The 13,237-nt window shown below is 38.2% G+C and overlaps 1 protein-coding gene across 3 annotated transcripts in view; it reads left to right on the top strand.

Moving 5' to 3' along the window:
• TNFRSF19 (TNF receptor superfamily member 19) overlaps nt 1-13,237 on the top strand; it is a 65,528-nt gene that overhangs the window by 41,088 nt on the left and 11,203 nt on the right. The gene's annotated exons all lie outside the window — the stretch shown is intronic.

Genomic DNA, 13,237 nt, shown 5'->3' with positions numbered 1-13,237 from the left:
AGCTATATTCAGACTGAAAATATTAGTTTCATTTTATCTTATGTAATGACCCTAGCTAATTCTGGAAATGGTTGCATTAACACCACTTCAACAGCACTGAGCTTTGGCACCTTCCATATAAACAGTGCTGGTTGTTGTGGCTTTTGGGTACACAGCTTTGAAATTGTGACTGATGTGAACATAAAATACTGTTAAACAAATGCATGTTTGTTGTTTCTTTTATTCTGGTTTGTGCTGGTAGATACTATTGGCTATGTTGCTTGGCTCCAAAATATGTAGGCTGTGTTTCTCCTACACTTTTTATTTTTCATAAAGTGAAAAACAAGGAACCCATCTAGGCTGAAACTTTCAATATTGCCAACCATCCATTAAGAAAATCATTGAAAAGCATAACAACACTGATGTACCGCTCCAGAGGAAATGAGTGGCCTGGAGGACTGGAATGTATTGGAAATAGTGTAATATGCAGTAGCCTTAAAACAAGAGTCATGAACTAAGAGCCTTAACAGTGATGATTCATTATAAACTAACACCTCATGAGCTGAAAATGAATAGAAGGCGGCCCTAGTGTGTGCCTACTGATCACTTGCTGATTCCAGTTGTTCTCTGCTTTGCTCCCCTTTAATTTTTCTGGTGATAGGCCTCACACGTTCTTACTGTTTCTGGTTCACTTATGCTAAAGCAGTGCCCTGCCAACCACCTCTTTTACAAAGATCGTAGAGCAGTCCTATGTGTTATTCTGGGCAGTGATGTGTGCCTTTTTCTGAGGTGTAGGCAGTGACTATTTCTTGAAAAGAGACTGTCTCTTTTCCTAAGTAAAATGTTGCATCCACCAGTTTTAATAAAGTTTCATTTAAGTTCAGTAGTATAAATGTACATGCATGCTACTGAATGTACATATATTTACAGTTACCATATCTGTATGTAGAAATTCAGGACAGATTCATGCACCCTAATTTAGGCATATAAAAGCTCATGCTTAACACTGAACTTGTCAGCCCCGTCTCCCGCTGATAATCAGTGGAGAGAGTTAAGTACCTCAAGAGTTCAGGCAAGCCAGTTAAGGTAAGCTGCCATAACTAACACTAAGTAGTCCTTCAAGCCCGTGGTTCCATGAAGTCACTTCAGGCGAATCCCTTCTCTGGAGATTTCTATTTCTAGCTGTGTTTTATAAAGGAAGACTAAGGTGAGTAGCTCTGACTTTGTCTATAGATGTTTAGACTTCTGAAGTTAGAGGTTTGGTTTTTTGTTGTTTTTTTTTTCAGTGAGTTGCCAATATCAAGCTAGATGAAAACTGCAAATTCCACATTGAGTGACTGTATCCATCTTATTAATATCTGATCTTCCGCTTACCTTTTTTTTTAAAGGAGGAAAATGAGGTTTTTAGATTATATCATTATTGATACATAAAATTACTAAAAACCATAATAAAAATACTTTTGTGACTCTTTGAAATATTTCTTACAAACAAAAGCCTCCATTCTAACAAAAGTAACCTTGACAAAGTTCGTATATGCTAGAATTAAAGGCCTGCAACCCTAATTTGGTTCCTTCGCATATAGTCACTGATACTGGTTTTATTTACATTACTGGATATGTTATTTCCCACTGTGCCTTTGTTCGTTTAAAGCACAGGCTAGGCAAAACCCTTAATTCTATGTATGGCCTTATTTACCATACGTTATTTTATATTCCATACAGAATTTGAGTTACTAATTACTGCTGGGCCCTTCCCTGTTTTTTCCACTGTAAAGCAGTCATTAGAAACTTTCCGGTTGCTATTGAATTTATCTTCACAATAGAACAGTGTGTAAAATATATAGTGTCTGTTATACAGTTAGTGAAGTGAAGGAGAGAGATTAAACTCAAAATAGTGAAATGTGTCCAAAACCCCGCACCCTTATTTGACAAACCCAGAGCAGGATGCCTCCTTCTTGAATGTGGTTATCTCTAATGGCTGCCTCTGTAAGCTGGGGGCCTTAGGCTCATGCTACATTCAGTGGTGAGAAAAGATCAAGGGAAGTGGGTGTGGTGGTTTTACTCAGCTGGGCAGCTGAACTCCTCCACAGCTGCTCTCTTACTCCCTCTCCTCAGAGGAAAGAGGGGAGAAAATACGATGGAAAAGGGCTCATGGGTTGAGATAAGGACAGGGAGACTGCTCAGCAATTATCATCATGGGTAAAACAGACTCAGCACAGGGAGATTAATATGATTTATTGCCTATCACTGGCAGACTAAAACAGGGAGAAACTAAAAGCAAACTAAAACCACCTTCCCCCCATCCACCCTCTGCTAACTCTTCCTCCCAAGAGGTGCAGGGGAACAGGGAATGGGGGCTGTGGTCAGTCCCTGACGCTTCGTCTCCGCTGCTCCCTCACGGTCCCTCTCTGCCCCTGCTCCCCGTGGGGTCCCTCCCACGGGATGCCGTCCTTCCCGAACTGAGCCTGGGGGGCTGCCCACAGGCCGCAGCTCTTCCAGAACTGCTCCCACACGGCTCCGTACCACGGGGTCCATCCCCCAGGAGCAAACTGCTCCAGCACGGGTCCCCCACGGGCGGCAGCTCCCCCCAGACCCCCTGCTCCTGCGTGGGCTCCTCTCCACGGGCTGCAGCTCCGGCCCGGGGCCTGCTCCTGCGGGGGCTCTCCATGGGCCGCAGCCTCCTCCAGGCCACATCCACCTGCTCCACCGGGGGCTCCTCCACGGGCTGCAGCGTGGAGATCTGCTCCGTGTGGGACCCGTGGGCTGCAGGGGGACAGCCTGCTGCACCAGGGGCCTCTCCACAGGGGAACTTGTGCTGCGTGCCTGGAGCACCTCCAGGGGCTGCTTCTCTCTCTCTCACTCCTTTCTCCCAGCTGCTGTTGTGCAGTGGTTTTGTTTTGTTTTGTTTTGGGTGGGGGTCCCTTACTGTAATCTGTTCTTCCAGGGACACGACCATCTCTTCTTACTGGCTCGCCTCTGGCCACCAGCAGGTCCCTTCTGGAGCTGGCTCTGATCTGACAAGACAGCTTCTAGATTCTTCTCACAGGCCATCTCTGTAGCCCTGCTGCTACCAAACCCTTGCCACGTAGACCCAATACATTGTTCAAAACAAATTGGATTAACTGAACATTAAAAGAGTCTTCCCTGCTGCCTCTCACTGTGCGGGGAATGTTCAGGTGACCCACTCACATACAGATGTTTGCTTTGATCACATGAAATCTCACCAACAGAGCTTGATTTTTTCAAACACAACCTTTCAGAGTGTCTTCTGTGTTCTATGACTAATTTCTATTGACTTCTATAAAAGAAGGGAGATGTTACATCTCAGATTAGGTAAAATAGCAAAGTAAGGAGCTTGTATGCAGCAGCCTTTTGTTCTGTATGACTTTACTTTATCCCCAAAGCTTTAAGTGGTAAATTAAAACTGCTTTATATAAGCTATTATTCCTGACTTCAAAGCCACAGCTTTTTCATCTGTACTGTAGTCTTCACGTGCATGCTTTCTGTTGCACAATAGTTAAGTTTCTTTGCAGTAAATAATGAAATTTACTTTGATATTTGCAGTATTAAAATAAGCTGGTGATGAATGTCCAGCTTCTACAGATATTAAGGGTGTGTGTTATAAAATTTTGAAAATTTATATTTAACCCCATGTATTTCAGATTGCATACCAAAAAAAGTGTTTTTATAAAATCTGGAGCTTACAAAATTGAACATAGTTAGAAAATATCAGTAGAGTTGATTATACAACCGGTAACTTCCACCGTAATTCCGAATCATAATTCAGCCCAGTTGTAAGTATTATGAAACAGTCTTAATTATATCAACGCACTGTTTTCCACAGTAAAAACATATTTTTCCCCCAGTACATGAAAATGTCTAGTGGTTGTATTTCTTAAAAAAACAGGAAATCAGAAGTAGTTGCCTTGCCTGGAGAGCTTAACCTAAACTAGGGATGTTCAGACATAATTATAAACAGGAGAAACTTAAGTGGTGTGCAGACTTGAGTATGGTTTACTTAATTTTTTTACATTCCACAAATACATTTCACGTGAATGTTGGCTGCTTTAAGAGGGGTGCTTACTGCTTCTGTTGAAGTTTTATGAGTGGGCAAATTCAACTGGAGAGGTTAAGTAAGCTTTTACACAGAACGGTTAATAACTTAGTGGCTAAAACATTTCTATGGAGGTGGCAGAGGATGCAGCTGAACTTCAATCTTGTGCTTCTTAGTAAAAGCTTAAGAGCCCTTTGCTGAAGGGAGAAATCCAATCATTACATTTTCTTTCCAAAGTTGTATCTGAAGGGAGTTATAAGTCTTGTTCATGACGTTTTCCGCATCCCCTTAATTTAATTTTAAAGTAAGGTCGTAGATTTTTTGTTTTCAGCAATTTTAAGAGATAACAGAAACCCTTCTCTGCCACTCTACGTAATTTATAGAAGAAAAAAGTTTATAATCCTCCATGTTTCCTTATAAATAGGCTGAGCACGGTAACATTAAACATAATGTTACTCAGTGTGATGGCTATTGCAGAGTCTATTCTATGTTTAACTTTTTCTTCAGACTATATGGGAAGTTTGTGGCCTAATCCAGGACTGCAGTTTCTTGGATGGAGACATTGAATTTAAAAATTACAAATGTTAAGGCTTAACTTTTGTATGCTTAAGACCTGTTGCAAAGGATCGAGTCCTTTGTCACTCTTCAAACTGGATGCTAGGACACACATTTCCATATCTCTTTCAGTGCTCAATTTTATTAATCGTGTCTTAGAAGTAGGCTCTTTCTACATGGGATTTCTAATAGCTAGAAGAATTTCTTTAGCATTTATGTTGGTTTTGTTCCTTGTTTTCATTTGCAGTAACAAAGAATGTTAGTACATTACAGAAATTTTGAAGACTGGGCTCTAACCATCAGGTTTATGATTTCATTTTTGTACCTGGTTATTTCAGATTTTAATTTTAACCCAGGAAGCAACAAGGGAAGGGTACCAGAATTTTACTGAATTTTCACATCACTGCTGGAACTCCAAGCATTCTGGACTAGATGATTTAGCCAATCCAGTAACCTTATTACTAAACAAAATCAGCAAATGGTCCTGCGAATAATTTGATATTCATCTATAGCAGGGCCTATAATGCATTGCTTACATTTGTATACATTTTTTGAATATGCAGTTTGTATTGACTTAAGCTATAAAAATCTTGTGGCTGAAGATGACCACAGTATATCCTGTGATTCTGATGCCACACCAGCTATCCAGTCAGCAGACAGAAATAAGGTAGCTGAATACTTCTGTCTTCAATATTTAAAAACATTTTTAAAGAAAGAAAAAAAAAAGCATAGCTCTTGAAAATGTCTGCATAGCCCATTATTAATACAGACTTCGACTAACATTGTTAAAGTTAGAATACAAGCCTGCAGTTGTCATGCAAGTTTTTCCCATGGCTGAACCATCACAAGGAAATAATTGTGTTAGAAAAGAAATGTTAGAAATCTGATTGAAGAGGGAGACAAAAACTCTTTTATGACTCATTTACAATTCAATTCTTGCTTTACTGGGATTTATATAAATATACATAGTATTCATTTCAGTGATTGGGGGTGTACATGCCAAGTGTATACCCACTTGTATGTTGAAATACATACACTTTCAGCAATGCGTGCCTGGAAGAGCACGTGTGTTCCCTGCCCAGGCGCTAGCAAGATGGGTCATAGCTACTCAGCCAGCCTTTGATCCTGCCTGTCTGGTCATGACTACAGGAGGGAGCTTTCCACTCTGTCATGTTTCAATCCATGCTGAAAACCAGTCCATGCATCACTCTACAAGGTCAGCAACTATGAGATATAGTTTGAACCTTTTAATACAAATCTGTATCCTGTATATGTGCGGTTCACAATGTTGTTACGCTTCTGATTATTGAAAGTAGGTTAATCTCTGTTAGCTAAAGAAACAACCTTCAGCCATGCTTACGCTCCATACATACACGTGTGCCATTGTCATTTAACTAGTGAATATATGATTAGATTCTAGTGGGGATATGGTCTTCGTCTCCTCTTCCAGAAAACATGTAATGGCAGTAGTTACCCACTTGAAAATACTGTATCTCTGGGTAATGCAAACTCTTGGTCTGCTTTTGTGGATGACTTTTATAAGCATTTTGGAACTGAGAGCCACAGAGTGTGTAGACAAGCCTTTTCTCTCATCTTTTTATATGAGTGACAGGGGAATGGTGTGTTTCCAGAAGTCCATCCCCTTCTGTCACTCTGGGACATGTTGTACATCCACAGCGTTACCATCATCTGCTCATGTTTTCTTAGGATTAAGTGTTTTAGCAGATTACCACAGCAGAATTTTGTGAAAGAACACGAATAGTCTGAAAACTAAGAATAAAGAAACATTCTTTGTTGTAGATCTTTCTAAACCAAATGTATTTGTATCAAGGAAAATAACAAGATTTCCATTCCAGCAGCAGTCACAACCCATATTCTATGCCCACTGTAGCTCTTGCACTGGAAGTCAGTGTTTTATTGTACATTTTTTCCAATTCTATTTGTTTTTAGAGTTACCAGAAATTTAATGGAAAGTTTAAGGACAATGCCAAGATAAATTTAAGAGTGCCCACTTAGTCATGACAATAGGAGTTACTCTATTCCCCAAAACTCACTATTTCGTGTTTTTGACAGCGCTGCCCTTTATCCAAACTGTGTCGCAGAATTGCCTCCAGAGTCTGTATTTCAGTTGCTAAAGCATGCTCCATGGCTTGGCTGTTGAGTGGCTAGCTTAGTCACAGAGAATCTGTTCTTGAAGTCTGTGCAAAGCCCTGACTGGTGGTTTAAAATAAATTGTTGCAGCAGTTTATTTGGCCAATTGGAAGATATTTTTTCCCTGCACATTTCACTATTTAATTTTTTTACTGTGTCCATGCAGAAGTCAAACAGACTCCAGAATAATTCGTTGGAGCCAAAAGAAACCAGCCCTTCAATTATCTCAACTAAAACTTATTAAACAGTTACTCAATAAGCTTCCTTCCTATGCAAGCAAAATCAATGTTCTAACACCAGCAGTCAAGAATATCTTGTATTTCCCAAAAGATTTGTGGATCCATCCTTTGCATCATTCACTTCTGATTCTCTTTTTCATGTCTTCTATAACTTTTCTCAGTCATGGTAACATCGGCTAGTTGAACTGTAAGCTTTAATGCTGTAACTGTCCTGAACAGACTTAACTGACTAAGAAATTGCACCAGGTTATTTTTGTTCTTCAACTTGGTAGTTCTGAAGATGAAATGGGACTGTACGTGCAGGGTATGAAACAGATATTTTTGTCTCTATTGAAAAGACAAAGCAAGTTTCATAGCTGGGATCAATGTGGGATTGATGCAAGAACAAACTATTGCAGCCCTGAGATTTTTAAGAAAATTTCCTATGCATCAAGATTTGTGTCTGAAAAAATTTTCAGGGAAAAAATTTGCACATTCCACAGGAAGAGAAAGTTTCAATCCAGCATTTTGCATGCCAATCGTATAATCAATGGTACACACCATTCGAAGTGTGCTGCAGGGTGCTTCCCTATATAGTAAACATAGTTTCTCAAAATTTGATGCACATTATACACTATCAGCTCAGCAGTAGTTGTCGTTACTAAGATGTTGGCAGAGGGCTTATCCACTATTTCTTCATTTGCCTCAAATGTCAAAATTTGTGATAACTTGGAATTCAAACAGATTTCTGAAGTTCAGTATTTACCCATTCTAGATAACTTAGAGATTTTAAGCATTTATCCAAAAACAGCAAAACCCCTTTACTTTCCAGTATCACATCAGGAGAGAGAAGTTTGTCAGAATGGCAGTTATTAACCACTTTCCAAAACATGGAAAAGAATTTGGGTAAGAGTATAAGTTAGAAATGAAGTAGGAAAACAGGTTTTCTGCTGTGCTTGGCAGTCTTATATGTTCTGACACAAACATTATGTGATACTGATTCAACATGAGAACACTTGTAAAAAGCGAGAAAGAAATTGCATTCTATGCAAAATAGGTATTAGACATTCTCAGCTGTCAGAGGCACAAAGTGAGCTACTAGAAGCAAAAGCCAGAAAAGTAATTGCTGGCACCAACGTATCATATTAACAGCAATATCTTCTTTGCGCCACCAGATCATGGTGACTATTTTTGGTTACAGAGGAAAGATATACCATCTTCTCCCATTAGTAACCAGTGGTGTTATGTAGGAGGAGGCAGGGGGATATGTAGCTCAGTGGTGACACAGATTTTATCTCCACTTCCTCTGATGCTGTTCTTACTCTCTGATTTTTTTCAATTTATTTGAGGATACCAGTGACTTGAGAATGTATTGTCACTTTATGTTTTTAAATTGCTAGACAGTTCTCAAAGTTGTAAGTTTTAACTATAAAGCAGTGTTGCTTTTGTGCCTTTGTATAATTTCAATTTAGATGACCATGGTAGGACCAAAAAATAATATCTCTTAATTACTGAAATAAAACCCTGTTGTAGAGTTAGAGTGTGCCTTACAGACACAGCAGTGTATATTCAGTACTGTATCTCAAATGCACGTACGCAATGTAATTTTCTACCATTTTAAACATAAAAGGCTGTCAACAACTGGAGTTCTGTAAAATAACACAGTGCAAGAGAAATGGGCTTGGAAATTAATAAATCAAATTTCAAAGATTTCAATTTATAAGCACATTTTTCAGGATTTCCAAACAAAGGATAAATGCTTGAATAGTCATTTTATCCCCTAAGGCATCTTGGTGCATTTATTAAAAAATAACAAGAACAGCAAAACAAAACAACAACAACAACAACAATTGTAGGGCACTAACTTGGAATCTAAAGGCTTTAATGTCAGCAGTTTGAGTACATTTGAAAGATGTGGTTTGACATGATGAACTTTTGGGTGTAGGCCATGCACGCAAATGGCTTTCCTTTTGCAGATGTTGGGAGATTCTCTCCAGTGTTTACCACGGTCTGCAACAGTAATGTGTAATAAAGTTCCTTACCCTCGTACATGAAAGATCTGCAGAAGGGATGCAATATTCTCTTTTGTGAAGGCTCAGGAATATACTCAGGACAACTTACTTTCCATTGATGTTAATAGTAGTATGGCTCATGCATGTGTTTTATGTATATATACCTATAATACATGTAGTACCCGATTTATCTATCTGTACCTTATGTTCATACATAATGCATTCTTTTGCTTGTAGGGCAGCAGAGCGGGTGACTAGGTAGAGGTATTGCGTTTTTACTTTTAAATGAACACAAATATGTTTTAAACTTTTTTTTTCAAAATGAAGGTGTTTCAAGATAAGTCACATTACCTCATATTTTCCACGGATCGAGAGCATGCATACAGTTAGCCTCCGCATTTCAGCTGACAGGCAGTAGCTTATTAAATTATTGTAACTTGAGGGTATAGCTGAGCCCTTAATTCTTGTAAAATTAAGATGGATAATGCAAACTTGAACCAAACAGAAAGCATGAAGGTAGTGGGCAAATACTTTCTATAATAGGTAAATCGTCTTTTGCCCTTCCTTGGGCAGAAATTCCATATTCCCATATTCCAAGAAGCAAACCATATTTTAGTTTAGTTTTGTAAATTATTTTCAGGCCTGACTGTAAAACATGGCACTTTGTCATGTCATTTCTATGTGGAGTTTTGATTAGCTATGTTTTATTGAGAACCCTCTTTGGGTTAACATTGACTTGATGTGGTAATAGTAGTTTCTAAAGAAAAAAACAAACATAAAATTCCACATTTTATCTTCCTTAACTTCAGTAGTTATTTGTTATATCCATGGAAGGAATGTAAAGTGCTGCATGTTCTATTTTCAAATGGTTAATCTACCATAGAAAACTCCCTTTTAGGCATGCTGATTCCAGTAGTGACTGTAGCTAATCATGGTTCTAAGGAAAAGAATCTGAGAAAATAAACATGAACTAAATGATAAAGGAAGTCTTTTTATGTTTTGTCCAATCTCTGGTTGCTTGGTATCATTGACTAAAAAACCAACTATTCTGTGTATTGGCAGACCTTACAGCAATACAGCTGGGATTCATATGTTCAGTATCAGGAGAGCTATTGCTATTTAACCATCTTGGATTAACAAAAACTTCAGTTGCTTTTAAGAGCCACACCTTTGCATATATTGACATTACAATGTACTGCTCCTTAACTAGGGGAATAATGTGTATTTTAGTTTACTCCTCAAAATGATGGAGGAGGCAGCGTGGTATTTGGGGTAATTCATATTTAGCACTAGCACATTTCCGGAATATGTTGGAACTAAAACTTAGAAAATGAAATCTGTTCCCTTAATAAAATAAGTTTTTTGTTATTCTATTTTTGTGATGTATAATATGCGCATGGTTTCAAGAACTGTAAAACAGCATGTAACTCCTCCCTTCTTTGTTAATGTATCATGTCCAATTCAGTGTTTAATTACATATTTAAAGTTAGTCATTTAATCATGTAATAGATGCAAGTACAAGTTTAAAATACACCTCCTTGCTTTACTGAAATGGGACCATTAAGTCTGTAAGCCTGAAAAGAGAGTTTATGAAAATGCATACATATCTGAGTAACACCGAAAGCAGAGTTCAGCAATGCCCAACGGGCCACTTTTACAATAGCAATCCACTTCTGAAATGTTGGTCTCTGCAGGGAAGATCACTATCATTATAATTAGAGCTAAAGTACAATGGACTGCTCACAGCAGCTATTCTAAAAAGTTCTTTGAAGGTGAGGATGAGTGGTAGACATTCTCAAGAGCAGAAAATTGCTTTCTCAAGTTAAAAAAAAAAAAAAAAGGCCAAATAAATCTTTATGTTGCTAGATGGCTAAAAAATACATATCTTTTTTTTGCCATCCCATTTAAAATAAAATCATTGTATTTCCCGTTTGGATGCTGCTGATGAGAATTAAAGAAATACATGTCATTTGCAACTTCCCAGAGGAAAATCTGATACGTAATTATACTTACAAATAGATAGATGTTGTGAGCAAATGAAGAGATAAAAATATAGCAGCTCCACCTCCAGCGATCTTGTTCATTTTTTACTTTCAAAATTAATAATTCTTTTTTTCTACTAACTATGAAGGTTGATTTATAAGAACTGATTAGTGCTTTTAGGTAGGTACATTGAAACTGGACATGGACATGAAAAATATTTGAAGACATTCTGATAGTTTTTTATTGGCTTGTTTTTAAATACATGTCCTGACCATCTTTAACCTTCTAAATACTCAGTCAGGCAATTGTCCAAAATTGAAAACCAGGTATCAGCGTTTGTCCTTGATTTTCACAACAAAGCCACAAATAGGGCTGTATTTCACTGCTTCTCACAGAATTATATACTGGAACGTTACATACTGTGCAGAAATTGCTGCAATCCCTTAAAATGGTAAACTTAAAGCTACTGGTGCAAGGATCGTAGAAACTGAGTGAAAAGTTTTCTCTGTGGAAGATTGTAATGCTCCTGTCAGGGGCATTCAGGTTGTGACAAAAAGATTACAACACTGGTTGCTCGTTCTTTTAAACAACAATGAAGATCTGGAAAAGAGGTCATAGGACTTAGCTCTGTGAATAGTGGGATTTATAGAAGAGCATAAAGAGAAGGACAGGTAATCATTTTTAAGAAGGAAAAGTACCTGTAACCATGAATTGGAATTTTGCTCTGTTAGCTGAAATACAAATAATACACCATCTGCTGTAATAAGGAAAATTACAAAACTGCAGCACAAGGACAGAGTTTCAAAGTCTGTTTCTTCTTCATGTAGAAGATACCAGCCTCTTCACTGATGAGTTTTGAGATCTACTGGTTTTTAATAATTCAGAAGCACAGGATGGCTGAGGCTGGCAGGGCCCCCTGGAGGCCCCTGTTCCCACCCCTGCCCAAGCAGGGACACCCAGAGCAGGCTGCCCAGGACCACGTCCAGGCAGCTTTTGGAGATCCCCAAGGAGGAGACCCCACAGCCTCTCTGGGGGTCACTGAGCAGAGCCTGGCTCCGTCCTCTCTTGCACCCTCCCTTCAGGGATTTAGGGACACGGATGAGATCCCCCTGAGCCTCCTCTTCCCCAGGCTGAGCAGCCCCAGCTCTCTCAGCCTTTCCTCATAGGAGAGGTGCTCCAGTGCATCAGTCTTTGTAGCCCTTCACTGGGTTCTCCAGTAGACCTGCTCAGTCCAATTTGGCAAACGAAAAGGATGCAAAAAGGATCTGGCGTCAATTTGCTCTCCATACTTCTGATCTAAGGGGTAGAACACAGTGGTACAAATCAAAGGTAAACAGAAATGTTAGAGCAGATATAAATGCAATAACACTTCGGTTTCTTTACATTCAAATCAAGAAATTAACAACTAAATAGTCATACTTGTGAATAATAGCCATGATCTGACTAACACAAAGTGTTTTTTGTTTTTTTTTTTTGTAATGCATATGTATTGGGTTTTGTTTTGTTTTAATTTTGGATTTTTTATTTCCTAGGAGTTGATATTTTGTTTGATATAAGTAGTCTGCAGACTTAGAGTTGGATGTAATGATGTTGATTTTCAGAATACCTAGCTTTTTGGCAAGCAATCTGACCATTATAACAAAGTGATATGGCATTTTAAATGCTTTAATGCCCATGTTTGATGTGTGTTAAGGAAATAGCATAGTTATTTCAGAAAAGTATTCCCGAGTAATACAATTCCATTGATTGCACAAAGTTAGCAAGTAAGCAAGTTCTCTCTTGCTGTTATTATATTGCAGTTAGGATAACAAACTGTTGTAGTTATGTACAATTTGATTAGTGATTTTAACATACTTTGGCAGACATTTATCTCCCAATTTAAACTTATGACTGCATAGACTATTTTTTAGGAAATTATGGTCTTTAGGTTTTAACCAAGAGTTTTCTGGGGGAAATAGGCACATTTGACTTACTTTTATAAGTTAATAAAATGTGGTTTGTGGCTTTTTTAAAATTTGCTGTCAGAGAAATACTCAAATTTTTGTTCCTTTCCTCATGAAACACTGCTGAATTGATGTGGCCTTCAAAGTCGATTGAAACAGATGAACTATCAGGATTAATAAGCTGTTAAAAATTACTTAATTTAAAAAGACCACTTGTATTTAAGATAGCTTCAGTAGTTAAGCCTGTGATACTACTGCAGTATTTTTTGACTTCCCATGTAAAAGCAAATGTTTGTCGAAGCTAGAAACGCTACCTAAGTCTTTAGTAATACAGATATAAAG

The sequence above is a fragment of the Anser cygnoides genome, chromosome 1 (assembly GCF_040182565.1).
Source record: "Anser cygnoides isolate HZ-2024a breed goose chromosome 1, Taihu_goose_T2T_genome, whole genome shotgun sequence".
In the NCBI taxonomy this organism is placed as follows: Eukaryota; Metazoa; Chordata; class Aves; order Anseriformes; family Anatidae; genus Anser; species Anser cygnoides.
The sequence above is the reverse complement of the archived record's forward strand: the minus strand, read 5'-3'. Positions and strand labels throughout refer to the sequence as shown.